Consider the following 12,700-nt stretch of genomic DNA (forward strand, 5'->3'; position numbering starts at 1 on the left):
TACTACTCGTCATTAAGTCTCTGAGTCGTCAATATGAGTTGTCGAAGTAGTACACCAATATCTTAGGCTACTGGAATAAAACTTGGTCCCTATGAATCATTTATATGAGTATTCAACATTTACCTGAGTCGTACAAATGACTCTATAAACCTGCCCACACTTAGCCAAAGTTCAGCATTCAGGGTCGCCTTCTACGAGTCTATTCTATGACTCATAACTCATCCTAAGACTCATCATGTTGAGTCATTTCATAGTACTGAGGCTTGTAATTTCATCAAATTTGAGATCAACTATACGAGTCATCACCATTCTTATAAGTCATTAACTTGATTCATAAACTCAGTTCCAAACTTAGTCAATTTTCGAACCTCAATATCATTCCTATGAGCCGCTCCTATGACCCGTAGGATTCCTAACAACTCATAAGCCAAGTCATAAATTATGGGACAATCCTTTTTCTTGGAATTTTATTTCATTATGACTTTTCTACTTTCAGCGTTTTACAGATGATTTGTTTGACCAATTGTAATGGACAAGTTACTTCTCAAATCTTCATTTTGGTTATCATCAACTCAGGGTAAGGGAGTGTGATATTCCCAACACGGCATTTAAAACAAGGTGTGGTCAATATGAATTTCTATTCATGTTGTTTGGGTTAAGTAATGCTTCCGCTATCTTCATGGATTTGGTGAATCATAACTCATGCCATACTTGGACATGTTTTTGATAGTGTTTATTGGTGACATCTTGACTTACTCCTAAAATAAGGAAGATCATATGGGTCATTTGAGGATTGTATTGCAAATATTGATGGACAAGCAATATTTTGCCAAGTTTTATAAGTGCAAAGTTAGGCTAAGGGAAGTTGAATTTCTTGGCCATATGATGTTCGGTGATAGGAATAAGTTTGATCCAAAGAAAATACAGGCAGTAAAGAATTAGCCTAGACCATTGTCTCCTTTGGATATTAAAAGTTTTTTGGGCTTAATCAAATACTATAGAAGGTTTGTTGAAGGGTTTTTCTCTATTTCTTCTCCTTTGACCAAGTTGACCCAAAAGAAGTTGAAATTTTAATGGTCCAATGAAGATGAGAAGAGTTTTGAAATATTAGAGGATCACCTTACGCCGGCTCCTATTTTAACATTTCTCAAAGTTCTAGATGGGTTTGTTGTTTATTGGGATGTATCACATATTGGTTTGGGTTGTGTTTTGATGTAACATGGTAATCTTATAGAGTATGCCTCTAGGTAACTTAAATTCCATGAATGAAACTATCTAACCCACGAAATTGAACTTGCGGTGGTTGTGTTTTCTTTGAAAATTTGGCATCACTATCTCTATGGAGTGCATGTAGATGTGTTTACTGACAAAAAAAGCTTGCAATATATGTTTAGCCAAAGGGACTTGAACCTTAGTCAAAGGATGTGGCTTGAACTCCTAAAGGACAATGATATGAGTATGTTTTACCATCTGGGTAAGGCAAATGTGGTGGCCGATGCTCTTAGTCGGTTGACCATGGATAGTATTTCTCATATTGAGGAAGGTAAGAATGTGTTGGTTAAGGATGTTCATAGATTGGCATATTTAGGTATGCATTTGATTGACTCTAATGATGGAGGTGTTCTTGTATCTAATGGTTTAAAATCATCCATTATGGCGGATGTTAAGTCTAAACAAGAAAATGATCTAGTTTTGGTTGTAAAGGCTTTCTCCCAAGGGAGAGATGGAGTACTTCGTTATCATAGTCACTTGTGTGTGGCTAATGTGGATGGACTAAGGGAATTGATATTTAAAAAGGCCCATAGTTCTCGGTGTTTGATTCATCCGGGATCCACCAAGATGTATTGCGATTTGAGAAAAGTGTATTGGTGGAATGGTATGAAGAAATATATAGCGGAGTTTGTGGCTAAGTTTCCAAATTGTCAACAAGTGAAGGTTGAGCATCAACCACTAGGAGTTTTAGCTCAAGACATTGAAATTTCTACTTGGAAGTTGGAAGATGTGAATATAAACTTTATGATATATTTGCCTCGTAATAGAAGGCAATATGATTCCATTTGGGTTATTGTGGACCGAATGATATAATCGGCATATTGTTTACCAGTTAAGACTTCCTATGGTGTCGATGACTATGTTAAGTTGAATATTAGGTAATTGGTAAAGTTTAATGGTGTCCCTGTGTCTATTATATTGGAACAAGTTCTCAATTCACTTCATATTTTTAGAAGTCATTTCAAAAGGGTCTTGGAACGAGAGTCAAGTTAAGTACCACCTTCATCCTCAAATTGATGGACAAGACAAAAGAATGATATAAAATTTGGAGTATATGTTGAGGGCATGTGTGACTGAATTTAAAGGAAGTTGGGATGAGCATTTGCCATTGATTGAGTTTACCTACAATAATAGTTATCACTCTAGCATCAAATGGCTCATTTTGAAGCCTTATATGAAAAAAGATGTAGATCCCCAGTGGGATGGTTTGAAGTAGGTGAGATAGAATTGATTGGTCATTATTTGGTAGTATATGCATATGGAAAGTAAGGCTTATAAAAAAAAGATTGAAGACTGCTCAAAGTCGCCAAAAGTCCTATATGGATATTAGAAGGAGAGACCTTGAATTTGAGGTAAATGATTGGGTGTATTTGAAGGTTTCACCTATGAAGGGTGTAATGCGTTGTCGTAAGAATATGTTGAGGGCGTGTATGAATGATTTCAAAGGAAGTTGGGAAGAGCATTTTCCATTGATTGAGTTTGCCTATAATAATAGTTATCACTCTAGCATCCAAATGGCTCCTTTTGAAGCCTTGTATGAAAGAAGATGTAGATTCCTGGTGGGATGTTTTGAAGTGGATAAGATGGAATTTATTGGTCCCAATTTGGTAGTAGATGCAATGGGGAAGGCAAGGCTCATAAGGTAAAGATTGAAGATGGCTCAAAGTTGCCAAAAGTCCTATACGCACATTAGATGGAGAGACCTGGAATTTGAGCTGGATGATTAGGTGTATTTGAAGGTTTCACCTATGAAGGGTGTAAATTCATTTTTGTAAGAAAGGGAAATTGAGTCCTAGATATGACCTTATAGGTTATTAATGTGTGTTGGAAAAGTGGCATATGAATTAAAGTTTCCATTTGGGTTGGCCATGGTTCATCTAGTATTTAATGTGTTGATGTTTAGAAAGTTTGTGGGTGATCCAAATGCTATTGTAACATTGGAAAATGTGAATGTTGAAGAGTATTTGACTTATGAGGAGGTTTTGATGGAAATCTTAGACTGGTAAGTGAAGAGATTATGGAACAAAAAGGTTGCATCCGTCAAGGTATTGTGGAGAAATCAACAAGTAGAGAGTGCTACATGGGAAGAGGAAGCGGACATTATAAAGAGTTATCAGTATCTCTTTCCTTATATTCAATCCTAAGGTACTAAATTGTTCGTATTCAAATCACTTAAACTCCTATGTTTTAGTTTTGCATGTCTTTCATATGCATGCATGTTCATGGAGATAGTTTTAAAGTCATGATTTACGCATGCATGTTCATGAAGATGGTTTTAAAGTCATGATTTACGTTAAGTTCAAAAATCTCATGCTTTATGCTTTTCTATGTGTCATTGCATTCATGATGGGTTGCTAGTCCTCTTTTTGTGTCCTTCCTGTACTTGTTAAATCTCATTCGAGGACGAATGTTCTCAAGGGGAAGATATTGTAAGACCCCGCAAGTCAAAAATATGGAACCAAGGAGAAATTTCCCAAACTATGGACTGACTTCAAGTTGACGAGTCACTCAAGTATGAGTCGTAGACACGACTTGTGAAAGAGAATCAGAGACCCCAAAACTTCAGGGTCTTTTAGACATGGAGGATGACTCAAGTCTAAAATCCATAGACTTGAAGATGACTCGTAGAGTCAATTCGTAGGCAAAGTCTCTTGAGTTGGAATTACCTTTGGAAATGGACATGGTTCATCCGGTGTTCCATGTATCTATGTTGAGGAAATGTGTGGGAGATCCTAGTTCCATGGTGCCTTTGGAGATAGTGAATGTTAAGGAGAATTTGACCTATGAAGAGGTCCCGATTGAAATTTTGGACCGGCAAGTCAACAGGTTAAGGAACAAAGAAGTTGCATCCATTAAAATCCTTTGGAGAAATCAACAAGTTGAAAGTGCTACATGAAAAGAGGAAGCGGACATGATGAAACGTTATCCTCATCTCTTTCATTCTACTCAAGCCTAAGGTACTAAGTCATTCATGCTCAAGTATTTAAGAATATTATGTTTCAGTTTTCCTAATTCTTCATATACATACATATTCATGAAGTTGAGTTTTAAAGTTATGATTTATGCTAAAGTTTAAAGATTTCATGTTTGCTGCATTCCAAGTGTTATTGTATATATGTTGGGTTGCTAGTCCTCATGACATGTCCTTTTAAATGTCAATGATTCTCATTTGAGGAAGCATGTTACCAAGGGGGAGGTATTGTAAGACCCATGGAATGTTAAAGGACCCAAAATAAGGAACAAAGGGTGATTTCTTAGAAAATGCACAAAAAACTAGCACTAGGATCTGGCCATGGAAGCCATCTTGGATCATGGTAAGAACCTTGGATCGTGGTAACCACCATAGAATGTGGTGAGCAAACTTGGTAGAGACTCAGAGACTCAGTACTTGCAAGGAAGGAACAACGGAGGAGGACTACGGACCGTGGTGAGCACTATGGGCAGTGAAGCCCTCCGTGTTTAGCCCTTCTCAAGACCTCAGGAATTTTCCCCAAGGAAGGGTCCATGGACAACTACCAAGGATCGTGGAACCCTCCATCGACCATCGAGTGTCCTCGTGGTGGACACCCTGCAATACAACTTATAGGACCTACTCCACGACCACCTTTCACGACCCGTAAAGCCCTTCATGGACCGTGAATGGGCTCCATTATGAAACTTCAGAGACCCACACTGCAGGTTTTCCAAAAATATTTTCTAAGTACATCACCACATGACCCCACCATGGGACATGCAGAGCACCACAGACCGTGAAGGGTCCTTATGACGTCCTTTCCGGTCAGATTTGAGAAGGGGCATTCTAGTCATTTTCTGTATTTTAAACCAAAATAAGGTCATTTAAAAGGCATATTTCATCCATCTAAAAGACTCTAACCCTTCTTACACTTATTTACTCTCACTCACATTCTATGAACAAAACCCTATCCTCCCAAGTGCTCTTAAGTCTCCCCCCATTTCCAAGAAATCTAGGGTTTCACTCCAAGAAGATCAAGAATCCATTTTTTTCAAGTTTGCATTAAAGATTTATCTCCTCAAGTTATGTCGGTTTCTCATCCATCGTTTCTTCCACCCATAGAGCCCAAATATTTTTCCAACTTGATATTTAACTTCTTAGTGATGAATTCTCATGGGATTTTATATGTTGACTCTAAATACATAGATTATGATGTATATTAAATTTATTTACATAAATTTATGTACTTTGACTCTCAATTGCATGAAATGAATGATTTTCTAAAATGCCTATATGAAGGCTTGAAAGGGGTTTTAAGTGTATATGGTGAATTGTTTTAATATGTTTAAATTAAGCCATATTCCATCACTCTCATGCAAGAAAGTATTGTTTAAATGCATTTGAAGGTTTTATGAAATGAACCCATCTAGTTTTCTTATGTTAAAGTGAAGTTGAAATAAAAGCTTTTGACTCCAAATGAAAGTTATGAAGTAAATGTTTATGTAAAAGGAGTCTTATGAAATGATTGAATGAAGAAAGGGTGTCTTAGCCAAAGTAAGGTTTCTATGTGAAATGACAATTCTCGTATTAAATCAAATGAAATGTTTTAATCACCTATTCCACCGAATGATGCTTTGATGTTAAGTTATATAAATGCTTATCCTATTATGATGTTTAAATGTTATTCCGTGGGATTGACATAGCACCGAATGTAGCATGTAAATGGGGACTCGGCCAAGGAAAATCTCATGTTGCATTAACTATACGCCAACATAGGGGCCCTTATTAGCTATTTTTGGCTAGTAGATACATGATTAGCTAGTAAAGTTAAAGTTAAAGAATGTTTAACGTTAACGGAGCTCTACCCGACAATAATTCTCCCTGTGCCAATATAGGGGGTTATGTTGGATTTCATGTAATATCTCCATTGGTCTTAAATGTCGGTTATAGTCACTTTTCCAAAAAATGAATACGTTAAGGTTCCAAATTATGTTTCTCATAGATGCATTCACTTATAAATACTGCCTATATATATGACTTGATGTTCTTTATTATATGATGATCTCATACTTAGCACATTCCAATTACTAACACATACTTTTGCCTATAGCACATTTCAAATACTAACGCATACTTTTGCCTACATGATATCACCATGGAGGAACTAGCATTGCTCCACACTCTCCTCCCCATGGCTAAGTTGATCATTGAAAGCTACTACTTTTGGTGAGTTCCCATGTTCCAAGAATAGTGCTCCTAACCTATCTAGCTTATGCTATGTTTAGACATTTGAGTATATTTTCATATTTTGACTTAATCTTGAGGGTGAGTTAGAGTCATGTCTTAGCCCGCGCCAAGTCTAAATGTAGAAGGGTATTGTTGGACATAGTAAAGGATGATATGTTGACTTTGACTCTTGTTGAATCTGAAACCCCTTAATCCCGATTTCCCCTTATGTTTCCTCTTGTTGTTATTTACCATTGCCAATAAAATGCTCAATGAATGCTAAGAGGCTTGGGTAAGGTACCTTCGGGTGCTTCTTTCGATGTGTCACATCTAGGCCCAAGGCTTGGGTCATGACATATCAAGAGCCTTGGTTGGAGCCCTTTGAAGTTTCAATCATCGTGTTACAACTAGGCCTTAGGTCGGGTCATGACAATAACCTTCAATACTTAGTATTTCTATATAGTTGACATAAGGTTCGAGGTTTGGTTAGTCTTGATTTATCGTATTGGTTACTTTTGCGCCACTTTTGTATACTTTGTATCACATTACAGATTTATCATATAGCCCATTTCTTGTATTTACTATATATCTCTTTTGCCTCTTATTAGTAATATGTTATTAACTATTATCTTACGTAAATTTCTATTTGTTGGGGTTTAAATTTATTTACATTGAGGTTTTAGGCTTGCCTACAGTAGGGGTGTAGTAGGTCTCATCATGGCCAGACTGTAGTCGGCACAGAATTATATCGGATCTTTAGGTTAACCAGTCTTACCAATATAAGAGCAAGTGTATAGTAGAGTCTCATAGATTGGTATGATGACATCCTTATTCCATCTGCAATAGTAGATAAGGTATTCTTAGAAAAACTTCAGTTGTTCTGTTCTTTATTATGCGGTCTTGACTTTAGAAACTTCTGAGTGTTTTTTTGTTTCATTCCTTTGCAGATGCCTAGAATGTGCTTGTCTATGGGAGGTTGAGAGCCTCATGCACTAGAAGTGAGGTCCCAACTAAGGGTCAAGGCTGAGGTCATCCTAGAGGTTGAGGCAGAGCACTAGCCGCAACACTAACTAGAGATTAAGAGTCAGCAGCATCACCTGAGCCTGAGATAGGGGTTGAGCATGACCAGTATTAGTCGGATGGTGTGGGGGTATCCTATACAGTCCCTAGTTTTGCTCCACCTATAGAACCCATGCCACCCATTTCTTCTGAGGAGTTGAAGATACTAGAAAGGTTTATCATATCGGGTCCTCCCAAATTTTCAGGCACAACGGGCGAGGATGTCCATAAGTTTCTGATCATTTGCCTTGAGAGGTTGCATAACCTCAGTTTTGTCGACTATCATAAAGTTTATTATACTGCCTTCTAGATTGATGGGTTTCCAAAGTAGTAGTGGAGGTCTTATCTCAAATATAGGCTAGCCAGGTCAACTCCAATGACTTAAGCTCAATTCTCCAAGGATTTCTGGAGATGTGTATGCCTCACAGCTTGAGGGAGCGGTACAGGAATGAGTTCAAAGACTTGACTCAGGGGTCTTTATTAGTTATTGACTATGAGATGTGATTCTACGAGTTGTCTCGACATGCGGCTATGCTTATGCCAAAAGAGCATGAAAGGGTGCACAGGTTTGTCAGACGCCTCTCATTTCCACTTAGGATGATTATGGAGAAGATGTGAGGGTTTTTCTTTTCTGTAGATAGTAGAGAATGCCCGCACTATTTAGGGGATCCATCGTAAGGCCTATGGAGGGTGAGACAAAAGGCTTCACTATCAGGGTGGTTTTAGCGGGTCTCAATACCATGGTTGGGCAATTCAAGGCAAAGGTTATCCATAACAGTTTTAGCCCACTAGGTCGGTTCGGCAACCCTTCTACTAATAGATGGTTCCACTTTTGTAAGTGTTAGTAGATATTTGGTTCTTTCTCCAATTTAGTCTTCTCAGGTGCTACCGTGGTAGCCATTCAGGTTTAGTCTATCTGTCTTAATCTTAGAGGGGTATATTTGATGGGACATGTTATGAGTGCGGTGTGATAGGCCCTTATGTTTGGGAGTTCCCTATGATTGGTCACCATAGGCAACAGGGTCAGCAGGTTCAGTTCCCAGAGATCTGGTTTAGTCTGCCAGATATAGTGTTCAAGACTGTAGGAGTGGTCCCCAAGATATTCGAGGTATCCCTAAGTTGAACACATTAGGTGGATGAGGTGGACGCCGCATGTATGCTTTCCCATGTAGACCAGAGGTGGAGGCTTCGAATGTCATCATCACAGGTATGATCTCTATCTCTCACCAGCCTGCATATACTTTATTTGATCCAGGGTCTTTCTACTCATATGTGTCGGCCTATTATGCTAATCTTCTTGATGTATTGTGTGGGCCATTGATTGATCCTATGCATGCAGATACCCTCGTAGATCATTTTTTAGTAGTGGATCAAGTGTAACGATCCTTTTTGGTAAATATCTTATGGTATGATACTAGGGTAGACTTAATTTTGTTAGATATGGTCGATTTCGAGATGATTCTAAGAATGGATTAGATATCTCCTCATCATATGTTTTTGCATTAATTTTCCAAAACTATTACATTGTGTATGCCTAAAATTCCTCTAATTCTATGGATGGGTACTATTAACCATATGAATAGGGGTGTAATATCTTTTCTGAAGGCTCGACAGTTGGTAGGAAAGGTGCTTCTTGCATATCTTGTCTATGTTCGTGATACTAGTGCTGGCAACCCTTCCCTTAATTTAGTTTTGATGGTTAGAGAGTATCCATATGTGTTTTCTACTGATCTACCAGGCTTTACTCCTGATCGTTATATTTTTTTTGGAAATGACCTTAAGTCAGGTACACAACCAGTGTCTATAACACCCTATCTGATGGATCTAGTGTAGTTGAGGGAGCTTAAGGAGCAGCTCCAGGACCTCTTGTGCAATGGGTTCATTAGACCTAGTGTGTCTCCTTGGGGTGCTCCTATTTTGTTTGTGAAGAACAAGGATAGTACCTTACATATGTGTATTGACTACAAGCAATTGAATAAGGTGTATCAAGAACAAGTATCATATACCGCGAAGTGATGATTTGTTTTACCAGCTCTAGGGTGCAGCAAAGTTCTCTAAGAAAGATTTGAGATCAGGCTACCACCAGTTGAGGATTAGGGTGGCGGACATCCCTAAGACAACTTTTAGGACTCGATATAGCTATTATGAGTTCTTAGTCATGTCTTTTTGGTTGACTAATGCCCTAGCAACATTTATGGATTAGATGAACAGTGCATTCAAGCCTTTCCTAGACTCCTTTGTGATAGTATTCCTCAATGACATTATGGTCTACTCCAAGAGTAGGGAGTAGCAGGAGAATCACTTAAGGATTGAACTTCAGACCCTATGAGATCAGCAGTTGTATGGAAAATTCACAAAGTATGGGTTTTGTCTTGAGTCTATATCATTTTTGGGGGACATGGTGTCCAAAGATAGTATTAGAGTGGATCCGATAAAGGCCCCCACAGTTTATAATTGGTCTATACCTACCTCTCCCACTAAGGTTCGCAGATTCAATGGTTTGGCAAACTACTACAGACGGTTTGCAGAGGGGTTTTCTTTGATAGTGGCACTGTTGACCAAATTGACTTAGAAGAATATCCCCTTTTAGTGGTCTGATGAGTCTGAGGCGAGCTTTCTGAAGCTTAAGGCTATGTTGACTTATGCTCTGATTCTGGCTTTTATTATTGAGGGACATTGGGTTAGAATCTATTGTGATGTTTTCACTGTGGGCCTAGGATATGTGTTGATGTAGCAAGTTACAGTTATGGCTTACGCTTCTAGGTAGCTAAATCTTAATAAGAAGAACTATCTCACTCATGACTTGGAGTTGGCGGAAGTAATCTTCGCGTTAAAGATTTGGCGGCATTATCTATATGGAGCTCATTACGAGGTATTCACTGACCATCATAAACTTCAGCATATCTTCCAGCCAGATGGACCTTAATTTTTGATAGTGCAGGTGATTGGAGTTACTAAAGGACTATGACCTCTCAATTTTTTATCATCCGAGCAAGGCCAATGTGGTAGTAGATGCCTTGAGATGGAAGGCGGTGAGTATGGGGAGCTTATCTTTCTTAGCTGTGTAGAAGAGACCTATAGTTTTAGACATATATTCCCAAGCGAATCAGATGGTTAGACTTGATATTTGTGAGCCGGGTAAGGTACTTGCTTATGTGAAGGCTAGATCTTCATTAATGGAGAAGATTCAGATACAACATTTTGATTATATGCAATTGAGGGTGATTCGGGATATAGTTCTCTATGATGATTCTAGGAAGATGATCTTAGATCCGAAGGGAGTTCTGATGATTGAGTGTCATATCTGTGTTCCTAGAGTTGGAAACTTGGTTAGGCTGATTCTGGAGGAGTCCCATTATTCTAGATATTTTATCTATCCTGGTGCGGTGAAGATCTACTGTGGTCTGAGGCAGAACTATTGGTGGTGCGGGATCAAGATGGACATTTAAGCTTTTGTGGCTAGGTGATTGAACTATCATTTGGTGAATATGAGCACCAAGGGCCAAGTGGTTTAACCCAACAACTACCCATTCCATAGTGAAAGTGGGAGAGGATACCTATAGACTTTGTGGTGGTCTTTCCATAAACGTTTTGGAGGTTTGATGTTATTTGGGTCATCATTGATAGATTTACCAAGTTTTCTCACTTTTTGCCGATTAATACTGCATACAATTTAGAGAGGTTAGCCTATATCTATATCCAAGAGATTGTCCATTTACAAGGTATGTCGGTACCTATTATTTCAGATTATGGTACTTAGTTCATCTTACATTTCTAGAGGTCTATTTAGAGGGAATTAGGTACTAGAGTGGAGCTCGATACAAAATTCCACCCACAGATTGAAGGTTAGTCTGAGAGGACTATTCAAATTTGTTTTAAAGTGCATTCCTTTTGGACTATGTAATACGCCCGCCATATTCCAGAGTTGTATGATATCAATATTCTCAGATATAGTGGAAGACACTTTAGAGGTATTCATTGATGACTTTTCTGTGGTAGGAGACACTTTTGATGACTGTTTGTTAAATCCTAGCAGGGCATTACATAGATGTGACGAGGCCAACCTGGTTTTAAACTGAGAAAAGTGTTATTTCATGGTCAAAGAAGGCATTATGCTAGGCCAAAAGATCTCAGAAAAAGGCTTGGAAGTAGACAAAGCAAAAGTTTAAGTTATAGAGAAGTTGCCCCCTCCTATCTCTGTGAAGTGTATCCACAGTTTCTTGGGCCATGCTGGGTTCTACAGGAGATTTATCAAGGACTTCTCCAAAATTGCACATCCATAGTGTAATTATAGGAGAAGGAGGTGAAGTTGTATTTTGATGAGACATGCATGGAGGCGTTTGAGTGCTTGAAGAAAACATTGATTTTAGTGCCAGTGATTATTGCTCTTGACTAGTCTGTACCGTTTGAGATTATGTGTGATGCAAGTGGTGTTGCTTTGAGGGTTGAGCTATGGCACAAGCACGACAAGATATTTCACCCCATCTATAGTGCAAGCAGAGCACTCAATGCATCCCAAAAGAATTACAATGTCACTGAGCAAGAGTTGCTACCAGTTATGTATGCATTCGAGAAGTTCAAAGCGTACCTTTTGGGTATCAAAGTGATGCAGCAAGATCCATCTGATTAATCTTGGTTTCACATCTTTTTTGTTGAGAAAGTACCTGAGAGCTACTTGGTCAGTATAAATAATCACTTTCGTACCTACTAGGTAAGAGCAGAATTTATCAAATGCATAGACCAATGCAAGCATCTCCTTCTTTATCACAGTGTAATTGGCCTGAGCTGAGTCAAGAGTCTTGCTGGCATAATAGATAGAGTGAAAGATTTTCTCCTTCCTTTGTCCCAGCACTTCTCCCACTACTATGTCACTCTCATCGCACATCAGCTCAAAGGGTAGGTCCCAGTCAGAAGCTATCAGGATTGAGGCTTCAATCAGCTTCTTCTTCAAGAGTTCAAAGGACCGCAAACAGTTATCATCAAAAATAAATTTTACCTCATTTTCTAAGAAGATGCACATAAGTCTGGTGATCTTTGAAAAATCCTTAATGAATCACCGATAGAATCCAACATGATATAGGAAATTGCGGACACCTTTTGTTGAAACCAGTGGTGGAAGCTTCTTGATTACTTCTATTTTAGCTCTATCTACCTCCAAACCATCTTTTGAAACTTTATGTCCTAACACAA

The sequence above is a fragment of the Solanum dulcamara genome, chromosome 4 (genome assembly GCF_947179165.1).
Source record: "Solanum dulcamara chromosome 4, daSolDulc1.2, whole genome shotgun sequence".
Taxonomy (NCBI): domain Eukaryota; kingdom Viridiplantae; phylum Streptophyta; class Magnoliopsida; order Solanales; family Solanaceae; genus Solanum; species Solanum dulcamara.